The 14,928-nt window shown below is 41.9% G+C and overlaps 2 pseudogenes; both read left to right on the top strand.

The window, feature by feature from the left end:
- Positions 1–920: 920 nt before the first annotated feature.
- LOC129655231 (ferritin heavy chain-like) lies at positions 921–2,179 on the top strand (annotated as a pseudogene).
- A 9,367-nt stretch (positions 2,180–11,546) lies between these two features.
- LOC129655174 (ferritin light chain-like) lies at positions 11,547–13,340 on the top strand (annotated as a pseudogene).
- The last annotated feature ends 1,588 nt before the right edge of the window (positions 13,341–14,928 follow it).

Genomic DNA, 14,928 nt, shown 5'->3' with positions numbered 1-14,928 from the left:
ACAATGTTGGACTTCTTTGGAGTTAACAGTTTCACTGTGCAGATGTTTCTTGAAAGCCTTTTCAATTCATGTGTTGGTTTAAAAAAAAAATTTTTTTATTAGCCTGGCAGGCAGCCAGAAAAAAAGAAAATTCCATTTTGCATAGAACTGTAAGATTTTCTTCCTTGTTCTTTCCCCACCCCCAGCCAGCTACAGGATTATTAGGATTAAAGATGCCATAGTGACATCTTGTGGTCAACTGCCAGAGACACAGCAAAAAGCGGTGGGATGACAGAAGTGATCTAGTTCATTCTCCCACATGTATTTTTTGATTTATGTTATTTGCTTTTTATTTACCAGTTGGCTGAAATCACTCTAGAGTTCCAGGTTGTTTTACTCTATGGGAACTACTCAAATTTACCCCATAGAAAGGATAAACATGCTGTGTTCTGGAAAGGAAAAGAAGGACATAACTCTTGCTTTGCCTTTTTGTTGGACTCTCATGCAAACAGTATGACACAAGCTACTCAGTAATAACTCTGAAAAGTAATAAAATCTTTTCCCAAAAAAGAGACGAGAAACAGTGATTCTAAATGAGCTCTCATTCTTTATAATTCTAAGCTTTTAGCAACTAATAGATTGTTTATTTAGCTTGTTTAGTATTTAGATGAAATGTATAAATAAAAACCCTCCAAACTTTATTTCTTCACCCAAACTAGTGTCAATGGAGATTAAAAACCTGCTTGCATAATTCTTGACTTTTAAAAAATAAATATAGCAAATAATATACAACAATAAAAAAATTATTATTGGAAGCTTTGTAAAATACACACAAAAAAATGATATAGTGTTAAAAAAGCAAAACACCAAATTATATATCAGCTGTGATCCTATATGCACATCAGTGTGACAATCTATACTGTGTAGAAGTCTACACAAATATGGATGCAAATGTCAAAATCAAGGCCTACGTGGAGAAGGGTGTAGACACAGGAATAAGCCCAGAAAAAACACACATACTAATAAGCATTTTCTGTTTCATGATACTATTGTTGTTGTTCAGTCGCTAAGTTGTGTCCAAATCTTTGAGGCCCTATGGACTGCAGCAAGACAGGCTCCTCCTCCACTATCTTCTGGAGTTTGTTCAAATTCATGTCCATTGAGTTCATATACTGCTGAAGCCTAGCTTGTAGGATTTTGAGCATTATCTTTCTAGCATGTGAAATGAGTGCAATTGTATAATAGTTTGAACGTTCTTTGACATTGCCCTTCTTTGGGATTGGAACAAAAACTGGCCTTTTCCAGTTATGTGTGAAAAAAAATAATAATTACCAAATTTCCTCCAAAGCAGAAATTAAAGCATGTTATAAAACTATAGTGATAGGCTTCGCGGAGAGTCGCCAGTTTTTTGCTTCAACAGTGCTTGAACAGAAGCGACTGCTCATCCCCCGCCCCTGCCGGGCACTCAGAGCCAGCCCTCCTCACCGCCTGACAGGGTCCTCCCACCGCCCACGGTCCCTGCCGCCACTCCAGCAACGCGCAGCGCCGCCGGCCACCGCCGCCTCTTCTCAGCCCCGCGCCCTGACGACCGCATCCCCCTTGCAGGTGCGCTAGAACTACCACCAGCACGTGGAGGCCTCCATCAGCTGCCAGATCAACCTGGAGCGCTACACCTTCTATGTCTACCTGCCCATGTCATACTATTTTGACCACGATGACGTGGCTTTGAAGAACTTTGCCAAATACTTTCTTCACCAATCTCATGAGGAGAGGGAACATACTGAGAAACCGATGAAGCTGCAGAGCCAACGAGGTGGCCAAATCTTCCTTCAGGATATCAAGAAACCAAACGGCCATGACTGGGAGAATGGGCTGAATGCAACGGAATGTGCGCTATGCTTGGAAAGAAGTGTGAATCAGTCACTACTGGAACTGCACAAACTGGCCACTGAAAAAAATGACTCCCAGCTGTGTAATTTCACTGAGACTCATTACCTGAATGAGCAGGTAGAAGCCACAAAGAACTGGGTAACCACATAATCACCTTGTGCAAGATGTGGGCCCCTGGATCTGGCATAGCAGAGTACTTCTTTGACAAGCACACCCTTGGATACATGAGAGCTAAGCCTCAGGCTGCCTTCCCATAGCCACAGGGGTGACATTCCGGTGCATGCATATTTGGGTTACCTTCACCTTTTCTGTAAGTTGTACCAAAACATCTACTAAAGTTCTTTCTTTAGCACCATTCCTTCAAATAAAGTAATTTGGTACCCCCAAAAATAAACAAATAAAAAATAAAACTATAGTGATTAAAAATATATACTGCTGATACATGAATAGATTGAGAGACCAATGAAAAAGAATAGAAAGTCCAGAAGAGACCTAAGAACACATGGGAATTTAGTATGTGATAAATTTAATATATCTTAAAGAACAATATCACAAATCCACTGAGAAAAGATAGGTTACTCAGTTAAAGACTTTAGGCTAGCTGGATGGCCATCTAAAAAGAAGTTGGATCCCATACTTCACACCTTACACCCAGAAAAATTCAAAGAGGTACAAAAATTTAAATATAAAAAAGAATAGTGTATTATAAGTAATGTAAGAAACCATGAGAGAACTATTTAATAATCTCAGAGTGCAGAATATCTTTGCATTTATGACACACATGAAACACAGAAGTCACAACATTGTGCCGAAAAAAAAAATTAAAGACAAATGACAAAACTGGAAGGAAGAAACATTTGTAATAGATATCATGCTAATTTTTCTAAATATATAATGAATTTCTAAAAATCAATAAGGAGCAAACCAATGACCCAATTAAAAAATAGGCAGTGATTTGCAGCAACATGGATGGGCCTAGAGATTATCATACTAAGTGAAATAAGTCAGAAAGAGAAAGACAAATATCTTATGATATCACTTATATGTGGAATTTTTTTTAAGTGATACATTCATTTTTTTAAGTGAACTGATTTACAAAACAAAAACGTACTCACAGACATAGAAAACCAACTTATGGTTACCAAAGGGGAAAGGTGGCAAGGGATAAATTAGGAGTTTGTGATTAACAGATACACAATACTATATATAAAATAGAGAAGCAACAAGGACCTAATGTATAGCAGAGAGAACTATATTCAATATCTGGTAATAACTTATAATGGAAAAGAATCTGAAAAAGAATGTATATATATACATATGTATAACTGAATCACTTCGCTGTACATCAGAAACTAACACAACATTGTAAATCAACTGTACTTTAATAAAATTAATTTTAAAATAGACAAATGATATGAACCAACTCTTCCCAGCAAAGAAAACCCAAGTAAGTCTTAAAACATGTGAAATGGAATTCAACACCACTCACAATTGGAGAGATGTACTTTACAGCTATCAGAAAATGCCGTTTTGCATCTAGCCCATTGGCAGAAAGCAAACTTTGATAGGCGACTGTATTGGTGGCGGTGTGGGGATAAAGGCCTTCTCCTACATCACTGGTGGAAGTGGAAATTAGAACAATCCTTGTGAAGGACAATCTGTGAATGAACATATCCTTTGATACAGCTATTCCACTCCCAGGAATTTATAGAACAAAAGTTGCTCCCATATGCAAAATGACTTATGTGCATGGTCATTCACTGCAGCAATGTTTAAACAAAAAGTTTAAACAGCAATGTTTCAGCAAAATGCTGAAGACATCATCAGAATATTGGTTAAGGAAATTATAATACATCCACATAAAAGAATACTGTGCAGCTCTACAAGAAGAAAAGGGTGACATTCTTTATGGATGGATGCAGATCATCTCTAAGATATATTGTTAAGGTGAAATTCAGGGCTTAAAAAAGTATAGACTGTGCTATCATTTATCTTACAAATCAAAAAAGAAATACACTGAATATACATATCTGCTGATGTTTACAAAATCTGTCACTTGAAGAAATCCTAACAATGTTTAGCTAAAAATCCAAAAGGAATGACCTCTGAATGTCCAGACTCACTCAACATGCTGAGACCTTGGTTATGCTCAGGGCTATATACTCTTCACTGGAAGTTCAGGGAAGACTAATAGCAGAGATGTGAAGAGAACCCTCAGGCAGGCCTGAGAGCTCCCTAAAGGTGTCCTCCCCAAAATGGGATTGTTTTCAAACCATGTGAATTCTTTTTTTTCTTAATCAATTGATATAAATCTGACATTCTCATCAACAACATATCTACATTTGTTTTAAGATAACAATGATTTCTTTTCCTCCAAGGAAGATGCAATGTATCGGGCTGAGGTCTCAGACACCCACAGATACATAGTGGCCTTCACTCACCTTTGGCAGCAAGAGAGATTTACCTAGGATCATACTCACATCTTTAACTATCCAACTTATTGTGCTTGATCTTTCCTCCAGAATTCCAAATAACAACAACAATAACAGATTTGTTGCACACTTGGCATTCTATTTAAATGCTCACAGTAATCCTAGAATGTGAAGATGATTAATATCCTCATTTTAAAAATGCAAAAGCTGAGGCTCGGAGGGTTAAATGGCTTGTCCAGCACCACACAAGCTAAAAAGTAGAAAGGCTAACATTCTGCCACAAATGAATCAAACACCAGCATTATTTCTCTTTCTCTATAACAAGCAATTTCCAATTTTCTCTGCACTCTTCTTCAACACCCTCTTTATTTGGTTCTCTTTCTAGTGCGCCTCCTTGATTTATTAAACATTATAATTTCCTCTGGTTTCGGAGTCTACAAATTCTAGTGATTCTCAATCCTAGCTGCACATTGGACTCTCTTGAAGGGATTTTTAAAATACACCCATGACCAGAGAATTCCTGGCGGTCCAGTGGTTAGGATTCAGTACTTTCACTGCTGTGGCCAGGGTTCAATTCCTGGCTGGGGAACTAAGATCCTGCAAGCCACCCAGCGAGATACATATATATATATATATATATATATATATACACACACACATACATATATACACACACATACATATATACACACACATATCTCCATACCTATGACCAGAACTCACCCCTAGACAGTTTGTTTTCATTAGTCTGGGATGAGATCTAGGAAACAGTGTTTTCAACCACTTATCTCCACTCCTAGTGTCTAGTAGACATTCACTAAATATTTGTTATCTGAATGAATGAATGGATGATGAAAGAATAAATGAGTGAATGAACAAACTCTTGAGAGTCCCTTGGACTGAAAGGAGATCAACAAGTCAGTCCTAAAGGAATTGAATATTCATTGGAAAGACTGCTGCTGAAGCTGAAGCTCCAATACTTTGGCCACCTGATGCAAAGAGCTGACTCATTGGAAAAGACCCTGATGCTGGGAAAGACTGAATGCAAAAGAAGAAGCAGGTGGCAGAGGAGGAGATGGTTAGATAGCATCACCGACTTAATAGACATGAATTTGAGCAAACTCCAGCAGATAGTGGAGGACAGAGAAGCCTGGCATGTGGTAGTCCATGGGGTCGCAAAGAAGTGGTCACAACTTAGCGACTGAACAACAAGATGCCAAAATTGTTTTTGACGATAAAGCAAAAGCAGTTTTGAAAGCCCTAGGCTAGGTGGTAAATACAGAATTGTTTTCCTGTCTCCTTCTGGGATGCTGGGATAGAAGGAAGCTGCATCCCTGTAACCCACTCCATTTCCACACAAAGGAAAACTATAAATAGCAGCTCTGAATCACATGAGGGTTATGTAATACAAAGTTCACAGAGCAGGCTGCCTTCATCACTCAGGCTTAAGTTGCACTGAAATGGAAACTCAGCTGATGCCCTATGTATTAGTTTCTCCAAATGATTAAAGTCTGCGACACTTGTCCAGACCATCTATTTCCATCGCCCAGCTTTGAGGCTAGTTGCCAGGACCCCTCTTGCCAAAGAATTCCTCCTGTCTTTCCAGATAACAAGTAGGCAATTTCAGCAGAATTATTTTTATTTGCAAAGATAAGACCAGAATTTCCCCTGGTCAAATGAAAAGGCCATGAACATTAGCTCTTCAGACACTTGGGAACACTAGATCACAGCCTCCAGTGAGGAGGTAGATATAACACACTTCTGATTATGGTTCCAGAGAGGTCACCCCTGCTTGTTTCTGTAGAGATTTACTGATCATCTGAAATCCTGTGGTGAAACTCAAATCCACTGTGCACCATTTAGAAGGGGTTTGCCATCCTCTATGAAACAACAGGGTTACCAGCCTGCATAGGGAAAGGATTCCACTACCTCTGAACACACATTTGACTCTCACTGGCTGATACGGGGGACTTTGGAATAAATGTTTCCATGAGTCAAAGGGCAAGTATTCAGTGGCAGAGATGGGTACCCGCATTCTCCTTTTCTTTTTTAATGCCCAACTAGCCCTTATTTCCCAGCCTGGCTTGCAGTTAGCCATGGCCATGTGACAGTGTCCTCGATGACGGAATGCGAGAACTGAGGTGTACTATGTTCAGACCTCTCCAGGCACTTTGCTCTGATTTTATCTGCCTTCTGGACAGTTGGTATGGAGATGCCTCCTAGGCAACTCTGGAAGCCATGGGTTGAAGATGCTAGAGCATTACCAGTCTGGGAATTGATAAGCTCAGAATTCTTGTGTGAAATTAGGTGAGGATGTTTGCAAGGGTCACCTGGCTTACCTTTACAAGGATGGGCAATTTTTCCAAATTTCATCTCAAAACACAGACACACTATTACAAGCCAAGGCCTGAACTGGAGGAAAGGGATACTTCAAGTAAAATTCACACTATATTATGGATGGGTCTCTGGAACAGTTGATCAAAATTGAAATCTTTATCAAACTGTAAGTCAAGAAGATAAAAAAGAATCTTTTAAGACCTTTCTGTAATTCAAATCATAATCCACATTCCTGATCTAAGTAGTTTTTACAATATCACAGACTAGTAATTCTTTTAGTGAAACACAATTTATATTTTTCAGAAGCTGTAATGACGTCCATGATATCACTGAAGTGAGAGCAAAGGCAGAATGGGGAAAGAAGAAAATATTAATTCAACACTTAGATGAAAATGAAAAATAATCCTCAGCTTAGATATCGACTATGGTATAGCCGAAAGGATTCCTGGGCAGAAAGCAGGCAGAGTGTTCAATGCACAGACAGTGAGTAAATAAGCAGAACTTGTTGGTGAAGTTGGTAGAATGCTCTGGAATTCTATTCCAGAGACAGAATGATCATGATAGATGATGCTTGCTTGGCATCTATTGTCAAATGTAGATGTCTGGCAACAGAAGAGAGGGGAACTCTGTCCCCAATCGATGCCCTTCCAACCCATATCAGGGGCAAGGACTGAAGGGGGTTGATAAAGCATGGTGCTTATTTGGGAAAATAAGTGAAAAGTCACTCTGGAGAAGAGCTCCAACATCAAATAAACATAAAAAGAATTCTTCAAGTATGAGGGGGGGAAGTAAGCTCTTAAAACTTAAGATCTTGGCAGGAAGGAAGGGCTGATTGAGCTAAGAAGAAATCTATCCTTCCTTTGTCTGCATTAGAGAGATTTGGCACAGACTGAAGGACCTTACTCAAATTTTACCACTCGCCCTAGAAACCTTGTATGAGGTCTCTCCTCAGCCATCAGGCCAAATCTGAATGCAATGACTTTAAAAAGCTTCCCAAATGAGCCTTTCAGCAGTTTTATATACTGTTGAGAAAGGAGAGGGAGAGTAGCTACTATGGCTAGAGAACAAAGAAAACCAAATTCTTGACTGCCCACTCCATAGATAAAACACTATCAAGCACATGTATAGCTATGAATTAAAGTATATATGTGCACTACTGCATATAATACTATGCGGCTTCCCAGGTGGCTCAGATGGTAAAGCATCTGCCTGCAGTGCGGGAGACCAGGGTTCGATCCCTGGGTTGGGAAGATCCCCTGGAGAAGGAAATGGCAACCCACTCCAGTACTCTTGCCTGGAAAACTCCATAGACTGAGAGGCTCCTCAGAGCCTGGTAGGCTACAGTCCATGGGGTCGCAAAGAGTAATACTAACATTAATGTTTTCTTCTTGCACTCTATATGGGTTGTCTTATATATGTTGGACACCACCACCTTCTATCTTAATACTTAGAGAGATTTTACCTTCATAAGAGGGGCTGTAGTATCAAAAAAAGATGAAAAACAATTCTTGGCTTGGGCTTTAGCTAAGTGATACTTCTACAGAGCTGTCCCTTAGTTGTGTCTAGGTTGAAAGTACAGGTTGTGTGTTATCTAATAATGCCACACTCAAGTCTATTGCCTGAGCAACCAGAAGAATCATGTGGAAATGGAGCTCCTTAAGGGTATAACTCGTGTTTTATTTATCTTGCTCTCCACTAGGGCTAGCAGGGTGCCCTAGGACACCAAGGACATGCTGGTTCCTCAGTGATGCTTGTTGAATTCAAACATGAGTGAGTAAATGATTGAACAATCAAATGAATGCATGATAATATTTTTAAGCTACAGGAAAAACACAATATTTAAGTGTAACTCTCACTTGTCAGTGAAAAATCTCCATTGCTGGAGGAATGCACATTTTCTGCCTGGCCTGTCTGAGAATCCCATGACCGGAATTTAGCTAAAGTTCTTTCCAATTTCTCCATAGGAGCTCTTCTTCAAAGGCCTCTGAGGTCTAGGTAGGTACCACAGAGTCCAGAAGAAGACCAGTAAAGCAACAGGGAGAAGTGATGGAAACTGGCAAAATGGAGGATGATGCATTGGGCCTGATGAGGGTGACCATTTTTGCCTCCATTAGGCCAGGTGTTGTCTTCTCTGGGTGTCTAATGGTTTTGTGACTTGTCTCATCAACTACATTGTAAACCTAAAGACGTCTGGGAATATGAGGTGTTTCTCCTTTCTCCTTTCTGTCCCCACCACGGTCTGGTGGGATAAGAACTGACTTGGAATCCAAACTTGCAAGTCTTCAACTCAATCAGCTAGGCAGCCTTAGATAAGGAACTTAACTCCTGTGACCCTCAGTTTCCTTAGCCAGCCAATAAGAATAGTACTACCTCACTCAACAGGCTGTTCAAAGAGCAGACAAGACTTTTGCCAACTGTAATACTGTACACAAATGTGAGGATTACTATTAATTTTATTATTAGAGAATGCAGTTTCAACAGTTGTTGAAACCCATTGAACTGAATAGAGAGGTGATGCAATTCTATATACTTGGCAAAAAATCAATATCTGCCTCTACTTAACTCCTTTTGAAAACAACATGTATAGAGAATATTAAAAAATATATGTAGAGAAGGCAAGCTAACACATATATCAACACATCACATTATTGTTACCGAAAGGTTGGAACTAGTGAACACTTGTGATTTTATGGTAAATAAACAAGTACTGGGCTTCCCTGGTGGGAGTCCATCTTGCAATGCAGGGGATGCAGGTTCAAATCCTAGTCCGGGAAGATCCCATATGCCTTGAAGCAACTAAGCCAGACTGCCACAACTACTGAGCCCGCTCTCTAGAGCCCCAAGCCACAACTATTAAGCCCATGAGCTGCACTACTGAAGCCCGAGGACCTAGAGCCCATGCTCTGCAACAAGAGAAGCCACCGCAATGAGAAGCCTGCACACCACAGCTACAGAGTAGCCCCCACTTGCTGCTACTAGAAAAAGCCCATGCATAGCAATGAAGACCCAGCACAGCCAAAAATAAAATAATTTTTTAAAAAAGTATTGATAAATGTTTTCCCACTTTACAGTTTAAAATATATTAATTGTACATGTGCTTTATTGGGACATGCACTATATCCATTATAAAATGTATCCTAAGCACTATAATTGTTATCACTTGAATATTTCTGTGTAGTAGAATTACTGTTAAATTTTCTTCTTTGTGCTTTTCTATATTCTTCAACTTTTCTTTAATAAACACATCATTTTTAATGATGATAAACACATCATTTTTAATCATTTTAATAAACACACAACATTTTTTCCGACTCTGAAATATTTAAAAAGAAAAAAATTGCCCAGTTTATTCCTGACTTGCTTCTGTCTCGGATTGGTGGGTGACCACAGACGTTTGTAAGAATATTTTTAAACTGTGGTAGGAGATTAGGAAAAATTTATCAAAATAACACAGTCATTCATAGGAAAGATCTAATTAAATAAAATATGATTTTAAAATTCTTTATCTAATGTCTCCTAGATCTGTGGTTTAAAAGAAAAAGCTGTCTGTATATGCTATTTTTGTATAAAAATGGAGACGTATAAGAGCATACATTCACACCTGCTTATTTGTATAAAGAAAACATTAGCGGGGAGAAGTGGAGACCAGAGTGAAAGGTGGGAATTCGGATGATGAGAACAAGAAAGAATCAGGACTTTGTGTACTTTTTGTTATATTGTTTGAATTTTTAAAATGTCATACATATATCACTGTAAATCAACTATATTCCAATAAAATTAATTTTAAAAAATAAAATAATAAACACATCATGTGCAAGTAATAACAAGTCTAATATGCAAATGTTACAAGTGCTCCTGACCTTTGTTCTAGGGCGTCAGGCCTCACACTGGGTCTGGGCTGGAGGCTGCCCTCGCCAGTGGAGAGATGGATGTGGAGGCTTATGCGGCCACGAAAGCACTAGGCTGGTCCTGGGCCCACTCTCCTCAGCCTGCTGTGTCATCCTCCTTAGATTTATCTGCTTCCTCTGGCTGCATGAAACCCTGGCTGCACAGTGTCTATGTTCTCTGCTCCAATCCAGGAGGGTTCTTGGTTGCCAGTTGGTCACATTGAGCATAGCTGGTTATGTTTCAGGGGCTATCTCTGTTCAACAAACTTTATAAACCAGGCTCAGTAAACTGAAAACAACACATGTCGATTATAGTCTTGCGTTCAGTGGAGTCTGAGATACAGTTGGGTGAGAAAAGCCCAGAAGGTGTCCCCTAGAGCAACCAGGCCCACTCCATGCTCCCAGCTAGGATCTGCATCAAATGGAGCCTCAGATGGCCTCTCTTGAGTCCATCCATTTATTCTAATGGGAAATGCTAGCATATGGTTCCTTGATTATCCAACTGCAAGCTGCCTCATGCACATGTTCTGTGGAAGGGATCTGGGTTGCAGAAGTTTGTCAATACAGGTAGTCTAGGTGCATAAGTTGGCTCACAACTGATTAGCGATGTTCCATGCAGCTCAGGGAAATGTTAAAACTTGGTGAGAACTACCTTAAAATGAGAAACTTCAGCTTACGAGAACATACTACTGAAAAAATGACAACACAAGGAATGGAAGCAGATATTTACCGCACATTTAATCAACAAGGAATTAGTATGTATAACATAAATAACTCCTATAAATCAAAAAGAACCAACCAATCAATCAATAAATAGGCAGAGTGCTCTGCAGTTCTGCAGATCTGTCTCTTCAACAGTATTTGGATGGCACAGACCCACAGACACCCCTTGCTCCAACCTCCCACCACCCTCCAACCCTTTTAACAGTCGAAACCTTCAGAATGAGCCACTGAGCTATCCCCAGCCACTGGGACAAATCAACACCATTTTTTGAGTTAAACTCCTTAATTATGATCAACCATGAGCTCCCAGATCATCAGAATTATTCCTGAGGTGGAGGCTGTCATCAGCTGCCTGGTCAATATGCATCTGTGGGCTTCCGACACCTACCTCTTTCTGGGTGAGTGTGTGTGTGTGCATGAGTGTCTATTTCTACTGGGAAGATGTGGCTCTGGAGGGTATGAGCCACATTTTCTGCGAATGGGACCAGGAGAAGCAGGAAGGCTCCAAGTGTCTCTTGAAATGCAAAACCAGTGCTACAGCTGAGCTCCTTCCAGGATGTGCAGAAACCATCTCAAGAATGAGTGAGGTAGGGACTTCCCTGACAGTTCAGTGATTAAGAATCTGCCTTCCAATGCAGGGGGGATGAGTTCAAGCCCTGGTTTGGGAAACTAAGATCCCACATGCTGCAGGACAACTAAAAAGCCCAGTCTGCAACTACTGAGCCCCCCCACCACAACTAGAGAGACACCAATGTGCCACAGTGAAAATCCTGCACCCCAGAGCTAAGATCTGATGCAACCCAAAATAAATAAGTATTTAGGGAGGGAAAAAAAAAAAAAAAAGAATGAGTGGGGTAACACCCAGGATGCTACGGAAGCCACCATTCTCAAGGAGAACCTGAACCAGGCCTTTTGGATCTGCATGTGCTGGGTTCTGCCCACACAGACCCCCACCTCTGTAACTTCCAGGAGGTCGCTTTCTAGATAAGCAGGTGAAACTCATCAAGAAGACGGGCAACCCCCAGACCAACCTCCACAGGCTGGCGGGCTCCCAGGCTGGGCTGAGTGAGCGTCTCTTGCAAAGGCTCAACTCCAACACAACCAGGAACCTCTGTGGCCCGGTGGCCTTGGAGGTGCCCCTCTGGTGTCAGGGCTTCTGCCTGAAGCCCCTCTCTGCAGCCACCAGGCTGCTGCTTTTTAACCACCCTGGAATCCTTGCCCAAGCCTTGGACCAAATGGAAACAATAAAGCTTTTTGAAGAAAAAATAAATAGGCAAATAATTTTATACCTCTTAGGTAGTTAGAGGTGCTGTTACCAAAACACAAGTCCATGTGCCCGCTGCACACTGAGGCCAAACAATACCAAAACATCAGAGTTTGGAGCAGAGAAAGGTTTATTGAAGGCCATGCAAGGAGACAGGTAGCTCCTGCCTTAAAACCCCCAAACTCCCAAAAGCTCTCAGCAAAGCCCTATTTTAGGAAAGGTGAGGGAGGGATGTGCGTAGTTGTTGCAAACTTCTTGGTGTCAGATCCTTTGTTTCTGAGGTCAGGTCATGGGTCCTGTAAACCTCCACCAAAAAAAAAAATGTTATTCTCTGTTCTGAGAAGAAAGGGCAAGGTCCCAAGGCTCAACTTTCACCCTGTGAGGTCCAGGTCCTGGCTAAGGGGAAGCAGGTCTCAGTTGGCAGCTCCCTCAGCGCCAGGTCCCCAGCCCCCTGCCCAGCTGTCATCCCTGAGGAAGCCAGGAACCCAGGACCCAGCTGGCCCTTAGGCTCCTCAGGCCACCCAAATCACAGAGGCTGGTCCAGCAGACTGTGTCTCAGGCAGACTGCTGCTGCCTTTGGGTCACAGAGGCAGGGATGGGGGAGAGCTTCACCGCTGCCTCAAGGCCTGGACCTAGCCAGAGGGCAGCCTTGGTGAGGGCTCTGGAGCCCCGCAGGGCACAGCCCCTAGCCTGCTCCCCTGGCCCCAGCCCAGCTCACCCACTGGCCAGAGGCTGGGTGAGCTGGAGGGTCCCAGGGAGAAAGCCCAGATCTGCCTCTTACCTCACCTCCACCTGAGGACCTCCATCCGTAAACAGTTGGCCGACTGACGCACCAACGGTTGCTCATTGACAGTTGGCTGCTTGAGGGAGGGCCCACTGGAGCGCCAGCCAATGGCTTAGCAGGACCACTAATGGTCTGGCGGTAACCCTGCCTGGTAACCGGGTTGGAGGGTAATGGAGCGCGGGAAGTCATATGAAGGGCCGCGCAGAGCGGCCGCACTGGTGTCTCCTGGGTTGAAAAAACTGAGAAGCAAAGCCGCAGACAGTGAGACAACCAGTGACCTGCCGCTTCAGGAGCCCACTGCCACCCCAGTCTATAGAGACAGAAGAGTGAGGCTGTCAGAAGACCAGGAGTCAGTTGAAGTATCTGGGTAGAAGCTAGAACCAGGGTGGACCTGTGAGTTGGGAGCTGGAGGTGCAAAGGCAGCATCATCTGAGTGACAGAGAGATAGACACTCTGACCTCTCTCTCCCCTCTTTCCTGCCAATGCCTCCCATTGGCCAAGCCCAGAAGCCAGACAGGGAACACAGGAATCTGGGAAATGCAACCTGAGACACAGAACAGAGCAGGGGAGGGACACGGAATGGGTCTGTCCCCACTGCCCCAAAAAAGTCCTTGCACGGGAGCAGATGGAGACATACATAACAAAACGTATAGCACCACTGTCTGTAACAGCAAGAGAAACAAGTGTCTATTAATAGGAAATGTGAATAAAGTATAGTACAGTCATACAATGGAATATTCTACTATGGTGAAAGCAAATGAGCAATAGCTACATTTACCAACATGGATGAGTCTCACAAAGCCAAACAAAATAAATAAATCTTAGAATTTTATATATTTATATAAAGCATAAAAGCGTACAGTGATGATGATGAAGATAGATATGTTGTAAAAGTACACAGAAAAATTGAAAAAAGTATAAAGGAATACATCTTTTGGAAAAAGAAAGGGAGATGTGAACAGAAAGAGACATGCCGAGAGTTTCAAATGTAGTAAAAATGATACTGGGTGATGGGTACACAGGACCACTGTATATTGCTATTGATAGTTTATACAAAATTTTTTCATAGTATGCTTAACTTTACAAAGGAGCTTGAAGGACTGTGAGTCAGAGTGGCTATTCTAAATGTCAGGAAAAACAGAACTTGATGCCATCTGGCAAATGCAGATTGGCCCAAGAAACCCCCTCCTAGCTTCTTCCCCTTGGACCCAGTCCAATTAGGCAAACACCACTTGCCCCACGAGTTCTAGACCCAGTGGCATTCTCCTGACTGTTCTGCAGATATCGTGGGTAGGAGCTATGCACCTGGTCAGTCTTCAATGTTAGTTTCTCAGGCCTCCAAGAGGCACTGGTTCTGTGTCTCTTCACGACAAGAAACACATTTCAAAGCTCTTCAAGGGTCCCTTTGAACCACTTCCCCACTAGACTTGGGTGAGTTAGATAGTAGCATTCCCAAAGCACAGCACAGTTTTCGGAAGATCACAATCCCCCAAATCCCTCTTCTCTACTCTAAGCTTTTCTATTTTTACTTTTTTGGCTAAAGGATCTAAGCAGGGCTAAATTCATAAGCATGTGACCTGTCAGACAGGCCCCCGCACTTGGAAAGGCCCTGCACCTGATTTAATGCTCTGT

This window comes from Bubalus kerabau, chromosome 1, assembly GCF_029407905.1.
Source record: "Bubalus kerabau isolate K-KA32 ecotype Philippines breed swamp buffalo chromosome 1, PCC_UOA_SB_1v2, whole genome shotgun sequence".
NCBI classification, from domain to species: domain Eukaryota; kingdom Metazoa; phylum Chordata; class Mammalia; order Artiodactyla; family Bovidae; genus Bubalus; species Bubalus kerabau.
The sequence above is the reverse complement of the archived record's forward strand: the minus strand, read 5'-3'. Positions and strand labels throughout refer to the sequence as shown.